Raw genomic sequence first — 25658 nt, 5'->3', positions numbered from 1 at the left:
AAAGCATACTGTTTCTCTTTTTCTTTTTCTTTTTTAAAAAAAGTCCTTGTTTATCTAGGCAAGTCAAATTAATAACTTTGATTTCTCGTAGTCATTTATCTTCAATAGTTCATTGAAGGAGCAAATCACGTTGGCTTGTTTCAACTAGAAGTATTCTTTTTTTATTCCAACCTTATTTGACAAGCTTCACTTGTGATTGATTGAGCAAAGACAATAATGAATTAATACTGTTTGTGTTCACATCACAAGAAAGTACCCGGCCAAGCTTACATGTCTAGGATAAAGTAAACAATATAAACTAAAATTAATTAATCATATTGATGATTTCACATTTATGCCTAAAATTATGTTAAAGACAACATGTAATCCGACTTTGTCCACACGGTAGGTAATGTAATAATTAAGAACACGTCCATAGGATAATCACAGTACAAATCAAGTGTCTGACTAGGAAACCATTACACCTTTTTTTTTTTGTCCTAATTAAGAAATAGTATTATTACTGCTTACTATTTTTGTATTTATTAATTTCATGTTGGTTGCTTTTTTGTCAAACATGAACATAGAAAAAACATTGTTAGGCAATTCTTTGACATGTGTTTGACTAATAATTAGTGGTTAGTGAAGTTGTCTGTCTCTGGCCTCATCACTTAATTCAATAGTTTCAATGTAATACTCCAAATATAGTTGGTGTAGTAGTTTTAGATAATGATATTGTTATAAAATAAAAATTATGAAGTAAATACACAGAAGAAATATGTAGAGAGATATTAGATTATATTTTATGCACCCCTTTCACTTCTACATATGGCCTCTATTTATAGAGGAAAATAAGTAGCTTAATGGCTAAGTAACTTAATGGCTAAGTAGCTTAATAGCTAAGTAACTTAATGGACAAACATACTCATAACACTCCCCCTTGGATGTCCATTAATTAGATGATGTGCCTCGTTAAAACCTTATTAGGAAAAACCCTGTGGGAAAAATTCCTAATGAAGGAAAAAGGGTGCACATATCTAGTAATACGCTTTGAGAGCTGCCTCATTAAAAACCTTACCAAGAAAACCCAATGGGACAAAACTTGGTTAAGGAAAAAAGAGTACAACGCGTATTTCACTCCCCCTGACGAAGACCAAGATTCAGATGTCGGAGTCTTCGCATTCCAATCTTGAATATCATCTTCTCAAGAGTTGAAGTTGGCAAATATTTAGTGAACAAATCTGCAGGATTATCACTTGAATGGATTTGTTGCACATCAATATCACCATTCTTCTGGAGATCATGTGTGAAAAATAACTTTGGTGAAATGTGCTTCGTTCTATCTCCTTTTATGAAACCTCCTTTTAATTGAGCTATGCATGCAGCATTATCTTCATATAATACTGTGGGTATTTTTGTATCACACCTCAAGCCACATCTTTCTCTGATGAAATGTATCACTGATCTCAACCACACACATTCTCTACTTGCTTCATGAATAGCGATTATCTCAGCATGATTTGAAGAAGTAGCAACAATGGACTGCTTGGTCGATCGCCATGATATAGCAGTACCTCCGCATGTAAACAGATAGCCCGTTTGAGATCGAGCTTTATGTGGATCAGATAAATAACTTGCATCTGCATAACCAACAAGATCTGTACTACATTTGTCAGTATAAAACAGATCCATATCGCTAGTTTCCTTCAGATATCGCAATATATGCTTAATCCCGTTCCAATGCCTCCGTGTAGGAGAAGAGCTATATCTTGCTAGCAAATTAACAGAAAATGCTATGTCAGGTCTTGTAGCATTAGCAAGATACATAAGTGCACCTATTGCACTAAGATATGGTACTTCAGGACCAAGTAGCTCTTCGTTTTCTTCCTGGGGTCGGAACGGATCTTTGCTCACTTCAAGTGAGCAAACAACCATAGGAGTACTTAAAGGATGCGCATTGTCCATGTAAAATCGTTTTAAAACTTTCTCAGTATAGGCAGATTGATGAATAAAGATCCTGTTATAGCCCGTATTTCGTGTGTTCGGATATTGCGAGACAATGGTGAGAAGCTAAAGATAAGACTATGTTCTAAAATAATTTTAATATACGAGTTGCTAGGAATATTATTTATGAACATTGGTATTATGGAAATATTGAGAAAGGCTAAGGGCAAGAAGAGAAATTCGCAAAATGGGCCGTGGAAGTAATGCGGAAGGTTAGGGACAAAATGGTAATATTGAGGAAAGTCGAGGGGTAAAATGGGAATTTCTCCTAAGTTTCATGAAAGTTCCAAGAAGGGCATATTGGTCATGTGACAAAACAAAAAAAAAAAAAAGAAAAGATGATGACAAATAATAAGTCATCTTTTATTTTGGAAAAAGGAAGGAAAATTCTAGAGAAATGAGGAAGAATACATGTGCTTATGATGTGATTGAATGGCCTAAATATATATATAGAAGAGTGGGGGCAAAATAAGACATAACTCATCACTTTGCTATTCTAGAAAACTCAAGAGAAAGAGGGAGCAAGAGAGACATTCGGCCATGACTATGGCCGAATTTGGTGCCAAGGAAAATTATTTCCTTCCACTTTTCCTACCTAATGGAAGGTCCCCTACAACATGGAGTAAGTGTGGAAGCAAGTTGAAGCCTTTTTGGTGTCATGTACCAACCCTAAACCAAGTGGGAAGTTGAAGAAAAGGGTAAGGTTTCATCTCCTTTGTGTGTTGTGGATGGTTCACATATGTTGTAGGTTGAAGAAATAAATGAACTAAATGAAGATATGTGTGTTGCATGTTGGCCGAATATATGTGTGGTGTTGGATTGAAATGATGAATTAATATTATTTAGTAATTTGATTGTTATTGTTGTAGAAATGTATGAGAAGATGAGAATTTATGAAAATATGCATGTAGTGTATGTAGCATGTTGGTTGCAGCCGTGTGGGTGGTTGACTTATGTAGAAGTGATGAATTAATTTTACTTAGTACCATGATTGTTGTGGTTATAGATGGTTCATGCATGTTATGGTATGTTGAAGCGAATGAAACTCATGAAAATATGTAGTGTGTATGTGTGGCCGTGTGGTGCTTAGGTGGTATGGAAGAGAGTGAGCAAATTTTATCTTGTATGTTGTAGTGAAATCTATGGTGGAAAAAGGAAGCTTAATAATTTTAGTTTAGGTGGTAATTGTTGGAAACTTGTTCTAGAAGTTTATGAAGATTGAATATGATGTTCTTGCATGCATGGCATATAAGGTTGTTAGTATGGTGTTGTTAGAATATAAATTATAAGGTTGTTATAGTTTTGTTGGAGTTGGAAAGTCTTGAAGGAAGTAGTATGTTAATTGAAATTGTTACTATGATTGTTGGCATTGTTGTTGATAGTTTGGCCGGGTTGAATTCCCGGATTGTCGTTGATTAAATTGGCTAAGTTGAAGTTTTGGAGATGGTGCATTTATAGGGGAAGTGCTGCCGAAATTTCGGTAGACAAGTGTTGTCTTAAGATTCAACTCCTAAATGCTCTAATCAATGTTTGGTAGATGTGACCAAATTGTAGATTTTGGCGGATTTGCAACTTGAATTTGGAGTCGCATAAGAAGCAGAAAAGGTATGTAAGGTTTTATCCTTTCTTCCTTGGCATGTCTTAGGCATGCTAGGTTGGATACGAGCCTCGGGGACAACTCTATTCTCCGGAATCCGCACCTAAAGTTTCCCCTTTTTCATTCAGTAGAATTGAACTAGAAATTGTGTGAAATGTTGGAAAAACTTCCTAAACATCTAGAACTTGCATAAATAAGGACCCGACTACCTTAAAACCCTCACAAGTGACGTCATGAAATGTAATGTACGTAAAATTGGTACGCCGCCTCATTTGACCCGAGGTGGGCCCATTGTTCCCGGATTTTCCTTATTGTCCCGTTTGACTTATTTTGAAGTAGAATCCAAAAGAAACTTTTGATCCTTATTCCGTTCATCAAATGACAAGTACTGTAACTATGCTAACGAGGATACTTCTATGATGACAATGATAATGATGATGTTAAGAAAGAGACTATGCCTATGATAAGTATGACAAGAATGATTCCATGACTAAGAGTCTTAAGCTAAGGATTCAATATGAGTATGAAAGTATCAAACTAGTTCTTGATCTTTAATCCTATTCCTTGGTTATGACACTACCTTCTAAAGATTTCAAAGCAGATGAATTGATTTCTATAACATCCATGACTTCATTCTATGTTTACTTCTAATGCTATTCTTCGTTGATAGTCTCGCCTTATAATACTCGTTCCTTCAAGGTGAGACAAAGCGATCCCGGTTATTCCATAATGTAATCGGAGGTCACCGACCTTACGTCACTCCGATGGATACATGATTTTCTTTGGGCTCTCCTGCATGCTTATGTGACATATGTATATGAGATATGTATATGTACATGGGGTGGGGGGAAGGGATACATGGGGGATGGGAAGGGAAACATGTTTCACTGCCACCTGGTCAGCTGGCTTATCATCCTGGACGCGGGATGCCCGGACGCGGGATATATGGGCGAGCCGACGTATTTCGGCGCTATGTGGGCGAGCCGACGTTGTTCGGCGCTATGACACGACACGACATGACATGACATGACATGACATGATATGACACGATATGATATGATATGATATGATATGATATGATATGATATGATATGATATGATACGACATGATATGACATGACCAGATAAAGCATGCATGGCATCCGCCCTCAAGGGCACTCATATGTTCAGGTTACTCTTTGTCCCATGATATGCCCAGACAGAAGTACACCGTACCTATATGGTTGGGCAGTTTACATGTAAATATTTATATGTCGTTTCAAAAGGGAAAGTTAGCGTACATGATATCTGCCTTAAGAGGCAAACAGAGGTACAAGTTATGTTCTTACTATATACTATTCTCTATGTCTTCTACCATGATCTTATGTTATTACTCTTGCCTTACATACTCAGTACATTGTTCGTACTGACCCCTCTTCTTCGGGGGCTGCGTTTCATGCCACGCAGGTACACCCAAAGGATGCGAAGTTAGCATAGAAGATGTTCCAGCGGAGTTGGTAGGCTCCACTTGTCCTGGAGAGCTGCCAAGTCAGAGTATATGTACTATGACGTTTTGTTCGATGTTAGAGACTTTGTAGACAGAGTCGTGGGTATAGAGTGTCAGCTTTTTATATGGCTTCGGTAGTCAGTATGTTATTATGTTTCATGTCACAGGTCTCATATGATGATAGACTTTACTTATGAAAAAAAAAAATTGAGAGCTTACCATGTATTTTATTCTTAATTGATTCAAGAGTTTACATATGTAATAAGAGTCAGCGGGTTCGCTCGGCTCCGAACATGGGGTCGGGTGCCCATCACACCCTAGTAAAGTCGGGGTGTGACAAAGTGGTATCAGAGCAGGTCGTTCTAAGGGTTGTCTGCAAAGTCGTGTCCAGTAGAGTCCTGTTTATGGATGTGAAGCCGGCCACATTTATAAACAGGAGGCTGCGGGGCATCTAGGAAATGTTGACCTTCTTTCTGTCTTAGATCGTGCGATAGAGCCAAGTCATAGGAAATAAGATTCCTTATACTAACCGTCGATTTTTGCAGACGTCCAGTAGGGACGGAAAAAGGCGAATGACGATATGGCAAGTTATGGAGGTAAGACTGGATATTTGTTTTGTTACTCGGAACTGGAAGTTCTGGACGGCGGGAATATGTTATATAGCCGCATGTTCTGTGAAGTATTATCGATATTTGTTACGTACAGATTTTGAAAAGTAAGAATGGCAAAGGAGGTTCTGTCAAAATAGATACGCCCAACAGGAAGAAACGGGGACAGAAGATACTGTAAATAGGTAATAAGTGAGATGCGTCGGTTTAGAAAGGTTATGGGTTTGGCATGGCGACGAAGGTGCGATCACTACTATCGGGAATCTGGAAGTCCAGGATAGGAGGTGGCCATACGCACAGGCGGAAGGTGAACATTGGAAATCTAGAAGGGCAAAATAGTAATTATAAAAGAAGAGACGTGTTACGAAAATGTCCCGGGATCTGTAAGACTTCGACTTACTCCAGAACATGTAATAAAGGTCATGTGAGGGAGCGGACGCGAAAATATCAGCATTAAGACACCGAATTTCAGTGAAGTTTTTGGGTTAAGCGTGCTCAGGTGGGAGCAATTCTATGATGGGTGACCCCCTGGGAAGTTGGCAGAAATTTTATAGATTGAGACATAAGAGACAAATGAAAAGCTAGGGTAGTCTAAGGAAAACTAGAGTATATGGGTTGGCTGGGAACCTTAAGAGGACGCGTAAGACGAAGTGGATTAGCTCGGTGAAGAGACAGAAAAGGCATCACAGCCCTGGAACTAGGCTAAGCTTGAACAGCGTTTGGAAGTATTTTGTGGGTTAGTAGATAGTAAATATATATATATAAATATATAAAGGTGTAGCGTATCCCATATATGATTGTATCGGAAGACATGTGAGTCCCAGCGACCGGAGCTACGCAAAAAAGGGCATTGATCACGCAAGGGTACCGAAGTTCGAAGGGTGGCAAAGATAAACGGTGAAATTGTTGCCAGGTAAATTATTATTGTTCTACTATAGTTAAAGATTGGAAATTCTAGTATAACAACACTTGGAAAATAAAGAGTGAGTAGATGGAAAACAGAGAGATCAAAGTATCATAGGGAGGTGAAAGGTAAGAAACCCCAAAGAGATGAGGGATAAGGGATAGACTAAGATTTCGTAGAAGGACTGTTGACATATAAGGAGCCCCCTAAAGGGGGGAGGCCATATTATAATAGACCTAAAAAGGAATTGCAACACTATCAAGTGTCGGGAAAGGAAATCTATTAGCTTGGAATCAGGGTTTAAAATATGTCGGCGTGTCGCAAGGATACTTGGGGGAAGAGTAGAAGCGAAATAACAATGAGTATACCAAGAGATAGACTTGAGGATAAAGAAATAGCCTACGGCTACTTTGAATAGGTAAGTAAGGATTGTGTACTAAGACATGGCTTCCGTTAAGGTACGGTGACGAGACAATAATAGAAAAGGAAGGACCCGGAAAGAACAAGGATAATGAGGTGACACAGTGAGTTAGAAAAACCTATGACATAGAGCAGTGACTCATGAAAAGTCAAGGAGTTCGATTATAAGGAAAATAAGGTAAAGGATAAGGAACGGGCATAATGGAAAGAGCAGCTATAAAAGAAACCCATGACATGGAATGAGGACTCATGTAAGGATCCAGGAGCTCGATAGTAAGGAAAGTAAGATAACAGATATGGAATGGACATGGAGAAAAGGGCAACGATAAAGGAACCCCCTCCCGAAGTGCTACAAGACCCCACAAGGTCAGTTGAACATTCGAGGACGAATGTTCTAAAAGGGGGGGGGGGGGAGTATGTTATAGCTCGTATTTCGTATGTTCGGATATTGCGAGACAATGGTGAGAAGCTAAAGATAAGACTATGTTCTAAAATAATTTTAATATACGAGTTGCTAGGAATATTTTTTATGAACATTGGTATTATGGAAATATTGAGAAAGGCTAAGGGCAAGAAGAGAAATTCGCAAAATGGGCCGTGGAAGTAATGTGGAAGGTTAGGGACAAAATGGTAATATTGAGGAAAGTCGAGGGGTAAAACGGAAATTTCTCCTAAGTTTCATGAAAGTTCCTAGAAGGGCATATTGGTCAGGTGACAAAACAAAAAAAAAAAAAAAGAGAAAAGATGATGACAAATAATAAGTCATCTTTTATTTTGGAAAAAGGAAGGAAAATTCTAGGGAAATGAGGAAGAATACATTTGCTTATGATGTGATTGAAGGGCCTAAATATATATATAGAAGAGTGGGGGCAAAATAAGACATAACTCATCACTTTGCTATTCTAGAAAACTCAAGAGAAAGAGGGAGCAAGAGAGACATTCGGCCATGACTATGGCCGAATTTGGTGCCAAGGAAAATTATTTCCTTCCACTTTTCCTACCTAATGGAAGGTCCCCTACAACATGGAGTAAGTGTGGAAGCAAGTAGAAGCCTTTTTGGTGTCATGTACCAACCCTAAACCAAGTGGGAAGTTGAAGAAAAAGGTAAGGTTTCATCTCCTTTGTGTGTTGTGGATGGTTCACATATATTGTAGGTTGAAGAAATAAATGAACTAAATGAAGATATGTGTGTTGCATGTTGGCCGAATATATGTGTGGTGTTGGATTGAAATGATGAATTAATATTATTTAGTAATTTGATTGTTATTGTTGTAGAAATGTATGAGAAGATGAGAATTTATGAAAATATGCATGTAGTGTATGTAGCATGTTGGTTGCAGCCGTGTGGGTGGTTGACTTATGTAGAAGTGATGAATTAATTTTACTTAGTACCATGATTGTTGTGGTTATAGATGGTTCATGCATGTTATGGTATGTTGAAGCGAATGAAACTCATGAAAATATGTAGTGTGTATGTGTGGCCGTGTGGTGCTTAGGTGGTATGGAAGAGAGTGAGCAAATTTTATCTTGTATGTTGGTTGTTGTTGTAGTGAAATCTATGGTGGAAAAAGGAAGCTTAATAATTTTAGTTTAGGTGGTAATTGAAGGAAACTTGTTCTAGAAGTTTATGAAGATTGAATATGATGTTCTTGCATGCATGGCATATAAGGTTGTTAGTATGGTGTTGTTAGAATATAAATTATAAGGTTGTTATAGTTTTTGTTGGAGTTGGAAAGTCTTGAAGGAAGTAGTATGTTAATTGAAATTGTTACTATGATTGTTGGCATTGTTGCTGATAGTTTGGCCGGGTTGAATTCCCGGATTGTCGTTGATTAAATTGGCTAAGTTGAAGTTTTGGAGATGGTGTATTTATAGGGGAAGTGCTGCCGAAATTTCGGTAGACAAGTGTTGTCTTAAGATTCAACTCCTAAATGCTCTAATCAATGTTTGGTAAATGTGACCAAATTGTAGATTTTGGCGAATTTGCAACTTGAATTTGGAGTCGCATAAGAAGCAGAAAAGGTATGTAAGGTTTTATCCTTTCTTCCTTGGCATGTCTTAGGCATACTAGGTTGGATACGAGCCTCGGGGACAACTCTATTCTCCGGAATCCGCACCTAAAGTTTCCCCTTTTTCATTCAATAGAATTGAACTAGAAATTGTGTGAAATGTTGGAAAAACTTCCTAAACCTTTAGAACTTGCATAAATAAGGACCCGACTACCTTAAAACCCTCACAAGTGACGTCATGAAATGTAATGTACGTAAAATTGGTACGCCGCCTCATTTGACCCGAGGTGGGCCCATTGTTCCCGGATTTTCCTTATTGTCCCGTTTGACTTATTTTGAAGTAGAATCCAAAAGAAACTTTTGATCCTTATTCCATTCATCAAATGACAAGTACTGTAACTATGCTAACGAGGATACTTCTATGATGCCAATGATAATGATGATGTTAAGAAAGAGACTATGCCTATGATAAGTATGACAAGAATGATTCCATGACTAAGAGTCTTAAGCTAAGGATTCAATATGAGTATGAAAGTATCAAACTAGTTCTTGATCTTTAATCCTATTCCTTGGTTATGACACTACCTTCTAAAGATTTCAAAGCAGATGAATTGGTTTCTATAACATCCATGACTTCATTCTATGTTTACTTCTAATGCTATTCTTCGTTGATAGTCTCGACTTATAATACTCGTTCCTTCAAGGTGAGACAAAGCGATCCCGGTTATTCCATAATGTAATCGGAGGTCACCGACCTAACGTCACTCCGATGGATACATGATTTTCTTTGGGCTCTCTTGCATGCTTATGTGACATATGTATATGAGATATGTATATGTACATGGGGTGGGGGGAAGGGATACATGGGGGATGGGAAGGGAAACATGTTTCACTGCCACCTGGTCAGCTGGCTTATCATCCCGGACGCGGGATGCCCGGACGCGGGATATATGGGCGAGCCGACGTATTTCGGCGCTATGTGGGCGAGCCGACGTTGTTCGGCGCTATGACACGATATGATATGATATGATATGATATGATATGATATGATATGATATGATATGATATGATATGGTATGATATGATATGAGATGAGATGATATGATATGATATGACATGATATGATATGATATGATATGATGTGATATGATATGATATGATATGATATGATACGACATGATATGACATGACCAGATAAAGCATGCATGGCATCCGCCCTCAAGGGCACTCATATGTTCAGGTTACTCTTTGTCCCATGATATGCCCAGACAGAAGTACACCGTACCTATATGGTTGGGCAGTTTACATGTAAATATTTATATGTCGTTTCAAAAGGGAAAGTTAGCGTACATGATATCTGCCTTAAGAGGCAAACAGAGGTACAAGTTATGTTCTTACTATATACTATTCTCTATGTCTTCTACCATGATCTTATGTTATTACTCTTGCCTTACATACTCACTACATTGTTCGTACTGACCCCTCTTCTTCGGGGGCTGCGTTTCATGCCACGCAGGTACACCCAAAGGATGCGAAGTTAGCATAGAAGATGTTCCAGCGGAGTTGGTAGGCTCCACTTGTCCTGGAGAGCTGCCAAGTCAGAGTATATGTACTATGACGTTTTGTTCGATGTTAGAGACTTTGTAGACAGAGTCGTGGGTATAGAGTGTCAGCTTTGTATATGGCTTCGCTAGTCAATATGTTATTATGTTTCATGTCACGGGTCTCAGATGATGATAGACTTTACTTATGAAAAACAAAATTGAGAGCTTACCATGTATTTTATTCTTAATTGATTCAAGAGTTTACATATGTAATAAGAGTCAGCGGGTTCGCTCGGCTCCGAACATGGGGTCGGGTGCCCATCACACCCTAGTCGTGTCCAGTAGACTCCTGTTTATGGGTGTGAAGCCGGCCACATTTATAAACAGGAGGCTGCGGGGCATCTAGGAAATGTTGACCTTCTTTCTGTCTTAGATCGTACGGTAGAGCCAAGTCATAGGAAATAAGATTCCTTATACTAACCGTCGATTGTTGCAGACGTCCAGTAGGGACGGAAAAAGGCGAATGACGATATGGCAAGTTATGGAGGTAAGACTGGATATTTGTTTTGTTACTCGGAATTGGAAGTTCTGGACGACGGGAATATGTTATATAGCCGCATGTTCTGTGAAGTATTATCGATATTTGTTACGTACAGATTTTGAAAAGTAAGAATGGCAAAGGAGGTTCTGTCAAAATAGATACGCCCAACAGGAAGAAACGGGGACAGAAGATACTGTAAATAGGTAATAAGTGAGATGCGTCGGTTCAGAAAGGTTATGGGTTTGGCATGGCGACGAAGGTGCGATCACTACTATCGGGAATCTGGAAGTCCAGGATAGGAGGTGGCCATACGCACAGGCGGAAGGTGAACATTGGAAATCAAGAAGGGCAAAATAGTAATTATAAAAGAAGAGACGTGTTACGAAAATATCCCGGGATCTGTAAGACTTCGACTTACTCCAGAACATGTAATAAAGGTCATGTGAGGGAGTGGATGCGAAAATATCAGCATTAAGACACCGAATTTCAGTGAAGTTTTTGGGTTAAGCGTGCTCAGGTGGGAGCAATTGTATGATGGGTGACCCCCGGGAAGTTGGCAGAAATTTTATAGATTGAGACATAAGAGACAAATGAAAAGCTAGGGTAGTCTAAGGAAAACTAGAGTTATGGGATGGCTGGGAACCTTAAGAGGACGCGTAAGACGAAGTGGATTAGCTTGGTGAAGAGACAGAAAAGGCATCACAGCCCTGGAACTAGGCTAAGCTTGAACAACGTTTGGAAGTATTTTGTGGGTTAATAGATAGTAAATATATATATAAATATATAAAGGTGTAGCGTATCCCATATATGATTGTATCGGAAGACATGTGAGTCCCAGCGACCGGAGCTACGCAAAAAAGGGCATTGATCACGCAAGGGAACCGAAGTTCGAAGGGTGGCAAAGATAAACAGGGAAATTGTTGCCAGGTAAATTATTATTGTTCTACTATAGGTAAAGATTGGAAATTCTAGTATAACAACACTTGGAAAATAAAGAGTGAGTAGATGGAAAACAGAGAGATCAAAGTATCATAGGGAGGTGAAAGGTAAGAAACCCCAAAGAGATGAGGGATAAGGGATAGACCAAGATTTCGTAGAAGGACTGTTGACATATAAGGAGCCCCCTAAAGGGGGGAGGCCATATTACAATAGACCTAAAAAGGAATTGCAACACTATCAAGTATCGGGAAAGGAAATCTATTAGCTTGGAATCAGGGTTTAAAATATGTCGGCGTGTCGCAAGGATACTTGGGAGAAGAGTAGAAGCGAAATAACAATGAGTATACCAAGAGATAGACTTGAGGATAAAGAAATAGCCTACGGCTACTTTGAATCGGTAAGTAAGGATTGTGTACTAAGACATGACTTTCGTTAAGGTACGGTGACGAGACAATAATAGAAAAGGAAGGACCCGGAAAGAACAAGGATAATGAGGTGACACAGTGAGTTAGAAAAATCTATGACATAGAGCAGTGACTCATGAAAAGTCAAGGAGTTCGATTATAAGGAAAATAAGGTAAAGGATAAGGAACGGGCATAATGGAAAAAGCAGCTATAAAAGAAACCCATGACATGGAATGAGGACTCATGTAAGGATCCAGGAGCTCGATAGTAAGGAAAGTAAGATAACAGATATGGAATGGACATGGAGAAAAGGGCAACGATAAAGGAACCCCCTCCCGAAGTGCTACAAGACCCCACAAGGTCAGTTGAACATTCGAGGACGAATGTTCTAAAAGAGGGGGAGGATGTTATAACCCGTATTTCGTGTGTTCGGATATTGCGAGACAATGGTGAGAAGCTAAAGATAAGACTATGTTCTAAAATAATTTTAATATACGAGTTGCTAGGAATATTATTTATGAACATTGGTATTATGAAAATATTGAGAAAGGCTAAGGACAAGAAGAGAAATTCGCAAAATGGGCCGTGGAAATAATGCGGAAGGTTAGGGACAAAATGGTAATATTGAGGAAAGTCGAGGGGTAAAAAGGGAATTTCCCCTAAGTTTCATGAAAGTTCCAAGAAGGGCATATTGGTCATGTGACAAAAAAAAAAAGATGATGACAAATAATAAGTCATCTTTTATTTTGGAAAAAGGAAGGAAAATTCTAGAGAAATGAGGAAGAATACATGTGCTTATGATGTGATTGAAGGGCCTAAATATATATATAGAAGAGTGGGGGCAAAATAAGACATAACTCATCACTTTGCTATTCTAGAAAACTCAAGAGAAAGAGGGAGCAAGAGAGACATTCGGCCATGACTATGGCCGAATTTGGTGCCAAGGAAAATTATTTCCTTCCACTTTTCCTACCTAATGGAAGGTCCCCTACAACATGGAGTAAGTGTGGAAGCAAGTAGAAGCCTTTTTGGTGTCATGTACCAACCCTAAACCAAGTGGGAAGTTGAAGAAAAAGGTAAGGTTTCATCTCCTTTGTGTGTTGTGGATGGTTCACATATGTTGTAGGTTGAAGAAATGAATGAACTAAATGAAGATATGTGTGTTACATGTTGGCCGAATATATGTGTGGTGTTGGATTGAAATGATGAATTAATATTATTTAGTAATTTGATTGTTATTGTTGTAGAAATGTATGAGAAGATGAGAATTTATGAAAATATGCATGTAGTGTATGTAGCATGTTGGTTGCAGCCGTGTGGGTGGTTGACTTATGTAGAAGTGATGAATTAATTTTACTTAGTACCATGATTGTTGTGGTTATAGATGGTTCATGCATGTTATGGTATGTTGAAGCGAATGAAACTCATGAAAATATGTACTGTGTATGTGTGGCCGTGTGGTGCTTAGGTGGTATGGAAGAGAGTGAGCAAATTTTATCTTGTATGTTGGTTGTTGTTGTAGTGAAATCTATGGTGGAAAAAGGAAGCTTAATAATTTTAGTTTAGGTGGTAATTGTTGGAAACTTGTTCTAGAAGTTTATGAAGATTGAATATGATGTTCTTGCATGTATGACATATAAGGTTGTTAGTATGGTGTTGTTAGAATATAAATTATAAGGTTGTTATAGTTTTTGTTGGAGTTGGAAAGTCTTGAAGGAAGTAGTATGTTAATTGAAATTGTTACTATGATTGTTGGCATTGTTGTTGATAGTTTGGCCGGGTTGAATTCTCGGATTGTTGTTGATTAAATTGGCTAAGTTGAAGTTTTGGAGATGGTGTATTTATAGGGGAAGTGCTGCCGAAATTTCGGTAGACAAGTGTTGTCTTAAGATTCAACTCCTAAATGCTCTAATCAATGTTTGGTAAATGTGACCAAATTGTAGATTTTTGCGGATTTGCAACTTGAATTTGGAGTCGCATAAGAAGCAGAAAAGGTTTGTAAGGTTTTATCCTTTCTTCCTTGGCATGTCTTAGGCATGCTAGGTTGGATACGAGCCTCGGGGACAACTCTATTCTCCGGAATCCGCACCTAAAGTTTTCCCTTTTTCATTCAGTAGAATTGAACTAGAAATTGTGTGAAATGTTGGAAAAAACTTCCTAAACTTCTAGAACTTGCATAAATAAGGACCCGACTACTTTAAAACCCTCACAAGTGACGTCATGAAATGTAATGTACGTAAAATTGGTACGCCGCCTCATTTGACCCGAGGTGGGCCCATTGTTCCCGGATTTTCCTTATTGTCCCGTTTGACTTATTTTGAAGCAGAATCCAAAACAAACTTTTGATCCTTATTCCGTTCATCAAATGACAAGTACTGTAACTATGCTAACGAGGATACTTCTATGATGCCAATGATAATGATGATGTTAAGAAAGAGACTATGCCTATGATAAGTATGACAAGAATGATTCCATGACTAAGAGTCTTAAGCTAAGGATTCAATATGAGTATGAAAGTATCAAACTAGTTCTTGATCTTTAATCTTATTCCTTGGTTATGACACTACCTTCTAAAGATTTCAAAGCAGATGAATTGATTTCTATAACATCCATGACTTCATTCTATGTTTACTTCTAATGCTATTCTTCGTTGATAGTCTCGCCTTATAATACTCGTTCCTTCAAGGTGAGACAAAGCGATCCCGGTTATTCCATAATGTAATCGGAGGTCACCGACCTTACGTCACTCCGATGGATACATGATTTTCTTTGGGCTCTCCTGCATGCTTATGTGACATATGTATATGAGATATGTATATGTACATGGGGTGGGGGGAAGGGATACATGGGGGATGGGAAGGGAAACATGTTTCACTGCCACCTGGTCAGCTGGCTTATCATCCCGGACGCGGGATGCCCGGACGCGGGATATATAGGCGAGCCGACGTATTTCGGCGCTATGTGGGCGAGCCGACGTTGTTCGGAGCTATGACACGACATGACATGATATGACACAATATGATATGATATGATATGATATGATATAATATGATATGATATGATATGATATGAGATGAGATGATATGATATGATATGATATGATATGATATGATATGATATGATACGACATGATATGACATGACCAGATAAAGCATGCATGGCATCCGCCCTCAGGGGCACTCATATGTTCAGGTTACTCTTTGTCCCATGATATGCCCAGACAGAAGTACACCGTACCTATATGGTTGGGCAGTTTACATGTAAATATTTATATGTCGTTTCAAAAAGGAAAGTTAGCGTACATGATATCTGCCTTAAGAGGCAAACAGAGGTACAAGTTATGTTCTTACTATATACTATTCTCTATGTCTTCTACCATGATCTTATGTTATTACTCTTGTCTTACATACTCAGTACATTGTTCGTACTGACCCCTCTTCTTCGGGGGCTGCGTTTCATGCCACGCAGGTACACCCAAAGGATGCGAAGTTAGCATAGAAGATGTTCCAGCGGAGTTGGTAGGCTCCACTTGTCCTGGAGAGCTGCCAAGTCAGAGTATATGTACTATGACGTTTTGTTCGATGTTAGAGACTTTGCAGACAGAGTCGTGGGTATAGAGTGTCAGCTTTGTATATGGCTTCGCTAGTCAATATGTTATTATGTTTCATGTCACGGGTCCCATATGATGATAGACTTTACTTATGAAAAAAAAATTGAGAGCTTACCATGTATTTCATTCTTAATTGATTCAAGAGTTTACATATGTAATAAGAGTCAGCGGGTTCGCTCGGCTCCGAACATGGGGTCGGGTGCCCATCACACCCTAGTAAAGTTGGGGTGTGACAGATCCCTTTAGCGAAATGTTCAATTTGCAGACCAAGACAGAGTTTTGTCTTTCCGAGATCTTTCATCTCAAATTCTTTCTTCAAATATTCAATCGCCTTTTGGAGCTCTTCTGGAGTTCCAATGAGATTTATGTCATCAACATAAACAGCAAGTATAATGAACCCTGATTTTGTTTTCTTAATAAAACACATGGACAAATGGCATCATTTATATATCCTTCATTTATCAAGTACTCACTTAAGCGATTATACCCCATACGCCCTGATTGTTTTAAACCATATAATGATCTTTGTAATCTGATTGAATACATTTCCCGAGACTTTAAACCAAATGCTTCAGGCATTTTATATCCTTCAGGAATTTTCATATAAATTTCATTATCAAGTGAGCCATAAAGATAAGCTGTAACCACATCCATCAGATGTATTTCAAGGGTTTCATAGACAGCTAAACCGATGAGGTATCGAAATGTTATAGCATTCATAACTGGTGAATATGTTTCTTCATAGTCGACGCCGGGTCTTTGAGAGAATCCTTGTGCAACAAGGCGTGCTTTGTATCGCACAATTTCATTTCTCTCATTTCTTTTCCGTACAAAGACCCATTTGTGACCAACTGGTTTTACACCATTAGGCGTTTGGACTACAGGTCCAAAAACCTCACGTTTAGCAAGTGAATTCAATTCTGATTGAATTGCTTCTTGCCATTTTGGCCAATCATATCTTCGTCGACATTCTTCGACAGATTGAGGTTCCTGATCCTCACTGTCTTTCATAATATTTAGTGCAACATTATATGCAAAAACACTATTCACCACAATTTTCGAACGATTCAAGTTGCCCTCATCACCAGTAAAACTTAATGATAGTTCTTTACTCACAGGAGTCTCGGGTTTGCTGATTTCTTCAGGAATATCAGAATTAATCAGATCTTGAATCTCTTCATGAGATCCTTTCATAGTGTCATTCTGATCATTGTTTGTATTTCTTTTTCTAGGATTTTTATCCTTGGAGCCCAATGGCCTACCACGCTTCAGGCGTGGATGAGATTCAGAGGCTATGACACTAGTAGATTGTCCCTTTGGAACATCAATTCGAATAGGCACATTCTCTGCAGGGATATGCGACTTAGTTATTCTTTTCAAATCAGTAAATCCGTCTGGCATTTGATTTGCTATTTTCTGTAAGTGGATGATCTTCTGGATCTCCTGCTCACATATAGGGGTACGTGGATCAAAATGAGATAGTGATGGAACTCTCCACGCAATTTCTCTTTTAATTTCTTTTCTCTCTCCCCCTAATTGTGAAAAATTTGTTTCATCAAATCGACAATCTGCAAATCGGGCAGTAAATAAATCTCCCGTCAATGGCTCAAGATAGCGAATAATGAAGGGTGATTCAAACCCAACATATATTCCTAACCTTCTTTGGGGGCCCATCTTAGTACGCTGTGGTGGTGCTACAGGCACATATACATCACAACCAAAGATTCGGAGATGCGCAATATTTGGTTCATGACCAAATACTAATTGTGACGGGGAGTATTTATTATAATGAGTCGGTCTAAGACGAATAAGAGATGCTGCATGTAAAATAGCATGACCCCAGACGGTTGTAGGTAACCGTGTTTTCATAAGTAATGGTCTTGCTATCAATTGCACACGCTTAATAAATGACTCAACAAGGCCATTTTGGGTATGAACATGTGCTACAGGATGTTCAACCTTTATCCCAACTGATAAACAATAATCATCAAAAGCTTGGGATGTAAATTCTCCAGCATTATCAAGACGTATAGCCTTTATAGGATAATCTGGGAATTGTGCCCTTAAGCGTATTATTTGTGCCAATAATTTCGCAAACGCCAGGTTGCGAGACGATATGAGGCACACATGAGACCATCTCGAAGACGCATCTATTAGAACCATAAAATATTTGAATGACCCACAAGATGGGTGAATAGGTCCACATATATCCCCATGTATACGATCTAGAAAAGCAGGGGATTCAATGTCAACTTTCATTGGTGATGGCCTGGTTATCAATTTGCCTTGATGACAAGCGACACATGAAAATTCACTACTTTCAAGAATCTTCAGGTTCTTAAGTGGATGCCCTTTTGAATTTTCAATAATTCGTCTCATCATTATTGATCCAGGATGACCCATTCGGTCATGCTAAAGCACAAAAGTTCCTGAATCGTTAAACTTCTGGTTTACGATTGAGTGTGCTTCCATTGTACTAATTTCTGCATAGTACAGGCCAGAAGACAAAGTTGGTAATTTCTCCAAAACATATTTCTGGCCGGAGACATTCTTTGTAATGATAAGATATTCATCATTTGTTTCATTTAATGTCTCGACGTGATACCCATTACGGCGGATATCTTTGAAACTCAACAAGTTTCTTGGGGATCTAGAAGAGAATAATGCATCTTCTATAACAAGTTTCGTCCCCTTAGGTAGAAATATAGTAGCTCTTCCGGAGCCTTCAATTAATTTGGAATTGCCAGAAATTGTATTAATATTTTCCCTTTTTCTACGCAAGTAAGAAAAATATTTCTCATCTTTGAATATAGCATGCGTTGTTCCACTATCAATCACACAAATATCTTCATGATTGGTCATTGATCCAAATAATATTTGAGGATTTTCCATATATTCTTCAAAATGAAAGAATAGGCAAAGTAAACATCGAAGTGGATATTTTGATTAGACAAAGTATTACACATACTTTATTACATATATATATATATATATATATATATATATATATATATATATATATATGGAAACATAACCACATTAGCTAATACAAACAACATGTATGAAATATCTAAGCTAATACAGATCCATCACCGATCAAATGATTTATTTTCCCTTCAGGGAGTTCAAAGAAATCTGCCACATCTAGATGCATGGGCTCAACATTATCTTCAGAAATAAAATTTGCTTCGACATCATTTTCTGCCTTTTTGAGGGAGGCTTGATACTGCTCAACTAGGTGCTTTGGCGTACGACAAGTACGTGACCAGTGCCCTTTTCCTCCACATCGGAAGCATTTATTTTCTGAATTTTTCTTTTGCACAGCTTCATGCTTTTCATCCTTCCTTTTACACTGCTGGTGGTGAAGGGTATTATATGGTGCAAAACGAGAATCATGATTAAAATTCCTTCCTCGACCACGACCATGACCACGACTGGGGCCACGACCTCTTCCACGCCTAGAATGGCGAAAATTTGCCTCATTCACTTCAGGGAATGGGGCAGTACCAGTGGGTCGGCTTTCATGATTTTTCATTAATAATTCATTATGTTGTTCAGCCACTAAAAGATGTGAGATTAGATCAGAATATTTCTTGAACTTCATCTCTCGGTATTGCTGCTGCAGGAGCATACTCTAGGTAGGAAAAGTGGAGAATGTTTTCTCCAGCATATCATCATCTGTAATATTTTCACCACATAATTTCAGTTGAGAAATAATTTTAAACATTGTAGAATTATATGCCTTAACAGATTTAAAATCTTGGAACCTTAAATGGAGCCAATCAAAACGTGCTTGTGGAAGTATGACCATCTTCAAGTGATCATATCTATCTTTCAGATCATTCCACAACGTAAGAGGATTTTTAACCGTGAGATATTCCATTTTCAAATTCTCATCAAGATGATGGCGGAGGAATATCATTACCTTAGCACGGTTTTGGTTTGATGCCTTATTTTCATCTTTGATGGTGTCTTCCAGACCCATCGCATTAAGGTGAATCTCGGCATCAAGAATCCAAGACATATAGCTAATGCCGGATATATCTAAGGCTACAAATTCACGTCTAGAAAGATTTGCCATTAGTAAAGGAAAACAAAGAAATCAATACCTTCAAGGCTTGTAAAGTATTTGCTCGAGATGACAGAGTCTCGCGCTGATAACGTGTTATAAAATAAAAACTATGAAGTAAATACACAGAAGAAATATGTAGAGAGAATATGTAGAGAGATATCAGATTATATTTTATGCACCCCTTTCACTTCTACATATGACCTCTATTTATAAAGGAAAATAAGTAGCTTAATGGTTAAGTAACTTAATGGCTAAGTAGCTTAATGACTAAGTAACTTAATAGCTAAGCCATTTAGGTGGCTGAGTAACTTAATGGACAAACATACTCATAACAGATATGATATTATGTTTTACTAATTAGTCTCTGGCACATAGGGCTCTATTTTTATTTTTATTTTAATATCAGACTCGTCATCTGTGTTGTTCATCATTAAGGGCTCTATTTAATTTAATACGCAAGATATCAAGAAAAACTCCTACTTCTGGAGTATGCAGGCTATTAAATTTGCACGTTCGAATAAATTAGCACACCCAGAAAAATAATCCTTCACTAAGTTTAAATTTAAATTTAAATGCAGATAAACCAAACATCTATTCAAAAGTTATTCATTGTTACTCCCTCCAGTTCAAAATAAGTGTCCACCATACTCCCTAAGAAAATACTAACTTCTAGGAAAAAATAGGTATGTCGACTAAATTACTTTTAATTAACTATGTATTGGAATTTGGTCACTTAGCACTTAATAAGGAAAAATCTAAAAAAATAAAATTAATTCCTTCTTAATTATATAAGTGAACACTAATTGTGAACCAAAATAAAAAGAAAAAAAAAATCAAACCAAACCGATAAATACATACATATTTAAAATATTGTGTTGTGTGTATCTATGTGTGTGTGTATATATATATATATATATATATCTTGCATAGTAATTAAAAAAATTATCTATCTTCTGTATAATTTTAGTTCACTTCAAGTCCAATACTAATTCAAATCATTAGAAAGAAAAATGTAGTCCATTTTCTTGGGTGGTGTTCTTATTCTTTTTCCCCCACTTTCTTAGGGGAATGAAGCTAAAAACTTTTTTTTTTATTTTTTTTTTTTACAAAGAGATGATAAGACAAATTTGTGTAGTATTTGTTTGCATTTTCGATTATGTCTTTGCTGTTGGGAGAGGGAATAAATTAAAACAAAATGGTTCTATAAATGTAGGAGTAGATTTAAATATTTGATCCAATTTGGAGTTACTAGTCCCTTAAGCCTGGGATCATATCTAATTCATGACTGTCCAGTAATTCAAGGTTAACAACAAAATCTTTGTGCGTAACTTGAAGTCTTTAAACAAATAAAAAGTCCCTAAAGAAAAATGATAGGGAATGAATGTTTTAGCATTGATGTGAATATGATATTATTTTCACCAAAATTATTGTATCTCATTTTTATTTTTTGCACCTTACTTGTATCAATTCCTTTGCATTATAAAATAATTCTTTAAAAACCGCAAAAGTCGATCCAACCCGATAGAATAAATAAAATCAAAATCGATTGAATTTATATTATAATAATTTAATTTGTTTTGAATATTAAAAAAATCTGATTTAATTAATTCAATTTAATTCTAACCAAAATCGAATCGAACCGGAGCATGGACACCCCACCCCAGTCAGAGGTGAAAATAAGGGCTAGGGGCAAGAAACAGAATGAGACAGTCTTAAGTGGTCGGCAACTGTAGGCCCCACACATGATACAAATGTTTGGACCATTAGTACACGTGGCATAGAAAACGCGGCTAGCTGACGAATTATTATGTCTTACGAGGTGGAAGAACAACGACACTGTCTAATCAAATCTTCATCATCAATCATCATCTAGGATGATCTATCCTATCCTTAGTGGATTGTTGACCCCACTAATTCTCCTCCCTCTTCAAGTAAGGTATAATCCCTCACTTTCATATAGGGGCCCCTCCACATAAATTAATTAAATTACATTAAAACCAAAAATTATATAATATTCTCTCTTATTTCTATGCGAGTATTTTCACTCCCAAGTTAAAGGGAACTGAGAGATTACGAGGTGAGGATGGTTAATGCACCACTCTCCTCGCGATAAAAAAAGTGTTCACTTAGTTTTTTAATTTTATCAAAAAAAGTATTTACTTATTAAATTAATAAAAAATTAATTTTATTTTTTCATATTTTTCTCTATTAAGTGTTATGTGATCAAATCTCAATGCCTATTTAATTAGGAATAATTTAGTCAATTTACATTTTTTTTTTCTTGAAATAAATAGTTTCTTAAGGGGTGTGCAAATGGCTAAGTGGACTCTTTTTTTTTTAATCCGGAGGGAGTATTTAAGAAGGAGATCGAATCTTCACATAGTATATTATTGTCCGTTTTGAACCAAGATCATACGGTTTTCTCAAAAGGCCTCACATCATTAAAAGATCATTACACCTTATATGCTGACTCTCAATCTTTTCAACTATCAGTGTGAAACTTTGTTTGCACATCCAACAATTTCCCCTAGAACTAAGTTTCATGTGGTCCACTACCATGATCCACGAGTCAATTTTGGGGATTCAACATGCGTCACCTACATCATTAGAGTATTATGACAATTGAAGCCCACAACTAGCTTCTTCTTGTGCGTGCGTCTCCAAACTGGGCCCGCACCATCTCTCTGTCATCGTCATACTTGCCCCACTAAACCTGGGCTTTGATGCCAATTGTTGGGCTCAACAATTAATGGCAGCAATAAGAACGAAAAGAAAGAACAAACAATTTTACGTGGGAAACCCTCAAAGGGGAAGAAAATCCACGGTCGTCACCAACTCTTTTTATTTCTCAATGAAAAATATCGAACACCCAACAAAATTAACCTCGAGCTTAATCTAACCTTTAAAATATAACTTAAAGGTGAGATTGTCAATACCATATAAATAGGCCAATCCCCATTCCACAGCAACGTGAGACAAACTCAATAACTCTTGCGATTAAGAAATTGGAAAAGGACCATAACAAATAAATATTTTTATAGTAAAACCTAGATTTGACAGGAGTTCATGAATATGCCCCCATATAATAAGCTCGGAAATATGCAAATGCCTATGAGAATTTGCAATATAACCAAAATCTCAATGAAATTGGACCAATTAACCTCCACTCATCGATTCTGGTTGACAAGTTTCAATGGAATTACGTCAATACGAGCTGCAGATATGTCTCACCTTAACTCACTTGCATCATCAAAATAACCAAAATAGCAATACAGAATGCAAAAATACAAAAAGAAACAGAGATTTTAACACGTGACAAAGGCTGGCGGAATCACGTTGTACACATGGTTCTGTCATGGTTAGTTTCATGAAACAAACCCAACAGCCCGGCCGTTAGAAAAATGGATCATACAAATAAGCCCCCACAAAAATATAATTAATGAAAACGGTGTTTACGTGAGAAAATCCGTTAGCAATAACGCTATATTCCAAGCAATGTTTTTGAGAGTGAGATCATATGACGGAATGCTTTAACTTTTGTGTTTCTTTAAGAAAATAATTTAATTATTTAGTATGTTGAATTTACTGACGCGATTGATTCAGATTTTTATCCGTAGAATATTACTCCATCCGTTTTAATTTGTTTGCCTAGTTTTGATTTGACATGGAGTTTAAGAAAGAAAGAAAAACTTTTGAAACTTATGATCTAAAACAAGTCATAGATATTTGTATGACTATAATTCATTTCATTAAGGGAAAAAACAGAAGTTTAAGTTAAAATATTTCTAAATATAGAAATAACATTCTTTTTAATGCAGACCAAAAATGAGACAGAGGAAGTAATTATTTTCCAGAATTCTGAGTCAAAAAAATTTGACTTGAATATATGTTGAAAAAAGAAAAAAAAAACCAGGGGGGGGGGGGGGGTGTCGCTTAAAGAAAGCAATAGAGCTAATACATGAATTACATGTACTATATAATCCTGTAGGTCTGTAGCTAATGCTGGTTAGATTAGGCGTTAGTTCAAAGTTCAAACTCATATAGGCATGTAATTCATGCATAATATGCAGAGGCGGACCCAGGATTTTGAGTTCGGGGGTGCTGGACCCAGGAATTTTGAGTTCGGGGGTGCTCTATTAACTATTTATATCTGTTTCCTTTATATTTTCTATACAATTATACACTCCGTGATTAAGTTTAATGGGTGTCGGAGCACCCAAACTTTACACATGGGTCCGCCCCTGATAATATGTACTTTTGTTCTCCTTCTTTTTTAAAATAAAATAAAATAGTAATACTTCTGTTCTTTAACAAAAAATGCACATAATTTCGATTTCGGATTCAAATATATAGTTCAAGAATATAATAATCTTCAATGACTGTAATATATACGTAAATCGACGAATGGTGATAGCAATTCAAGCACATGTTCCCATGCATTGAAAGCAAAGAAGATCAATTAATTTTCACAACAACGCAGAACAAAAAAAGAGTAAAAGAAATCAGACATCTTAGTTAAATCATTGAACACGGTAAAATAATAAGAATGGAGAAAAAAATGTGGACAAGCACCTTGAGGTTGTTATTGTCAAAAGATCGACTTGAAGCTTCTACTTTAATTGGAAATCCTTTTTTTCCCAGAAAAATAGTTCTCCTATTTTACTCTTTTATTTTTCTAGTTAATGGTTAGTGCATAGTTAAAATTCTTTAAAGAACTGGTAAGCCTTCATAAAAAATGAGATTTATAATCTTAAAAATAAAACAGATTATTTGCTATAATATATAAAAGTGACCTGATGGTACAAATCCTTTACACTAACGGTAATTCAATATCTTGTTTAAACCAACGGCAAAGGCTCAAATATGCCCCTAACGTTTACGAAATTGTACACATTGTGCAAAGATGCCCCTAACGTGTTTTTTTTTTGCCATACATGCCCTTGAGTTAACGGAAAATATTGGAGGGCGTATTTGTTTAGTTTCGCAAACGTTAGGGGCATATTTGAGCCATTGAAATTCCTAAATATTATGGCACAAATAGTTTTCTACTAAATTTCGGTTATGCGTGAAATTCGCAAAAGGGCCAAACCACATTGAATGTTATGTAAGAAACCGTATAAATGCTTAAAATGTGATACTCTTTCTATTATTATTATCAAAATTTTGAGCAATGTGGGAGACATTTTTTCATGTGTCATAAGTCTAATGTAAATTATCTCCTTTTTTATGTTTATATTTTATTGCGGCAATTGTTGCATCCATTATCGTGTAGATATTGGGATTGGGAAGACGAAAAATATCCAGATCATCAACAAATTGAAAAATAAAAATGGTATTATCATTAGTAAAAGAAATCTTTTGAAAAAGGGAAATGGTGCCCTTGTTTGTGAAAACAGTCTTTAAAAGATGGTTGTAATTGCATCTGCTCTTTTAGTTGTATAATTTTGATGTAATGCAATGGTAGATGGATTGTAATTACAAATATTTTTTTATGTTTTGGAATGCAATGGTATTTTGTGCCATAATATTTAGGAATTTCA

This window comes from Lycium barbarum, chromosome 6 (assembly GCF_019175385.1).
Source record: "Lycium barbarum isolate Lr01 chromosome 6, ASM1917538v2, whole genome shotgun sequence".
NCBI classification, from domain to species: Eukaryota; Viridiplantae; Streptophyta; class Magnoliopsida; order Solanales; family Solanaceae; genus Lycium; species Lycium barbarum.
Note: the sequence above shows the minus strand (reverse complement) of the source record.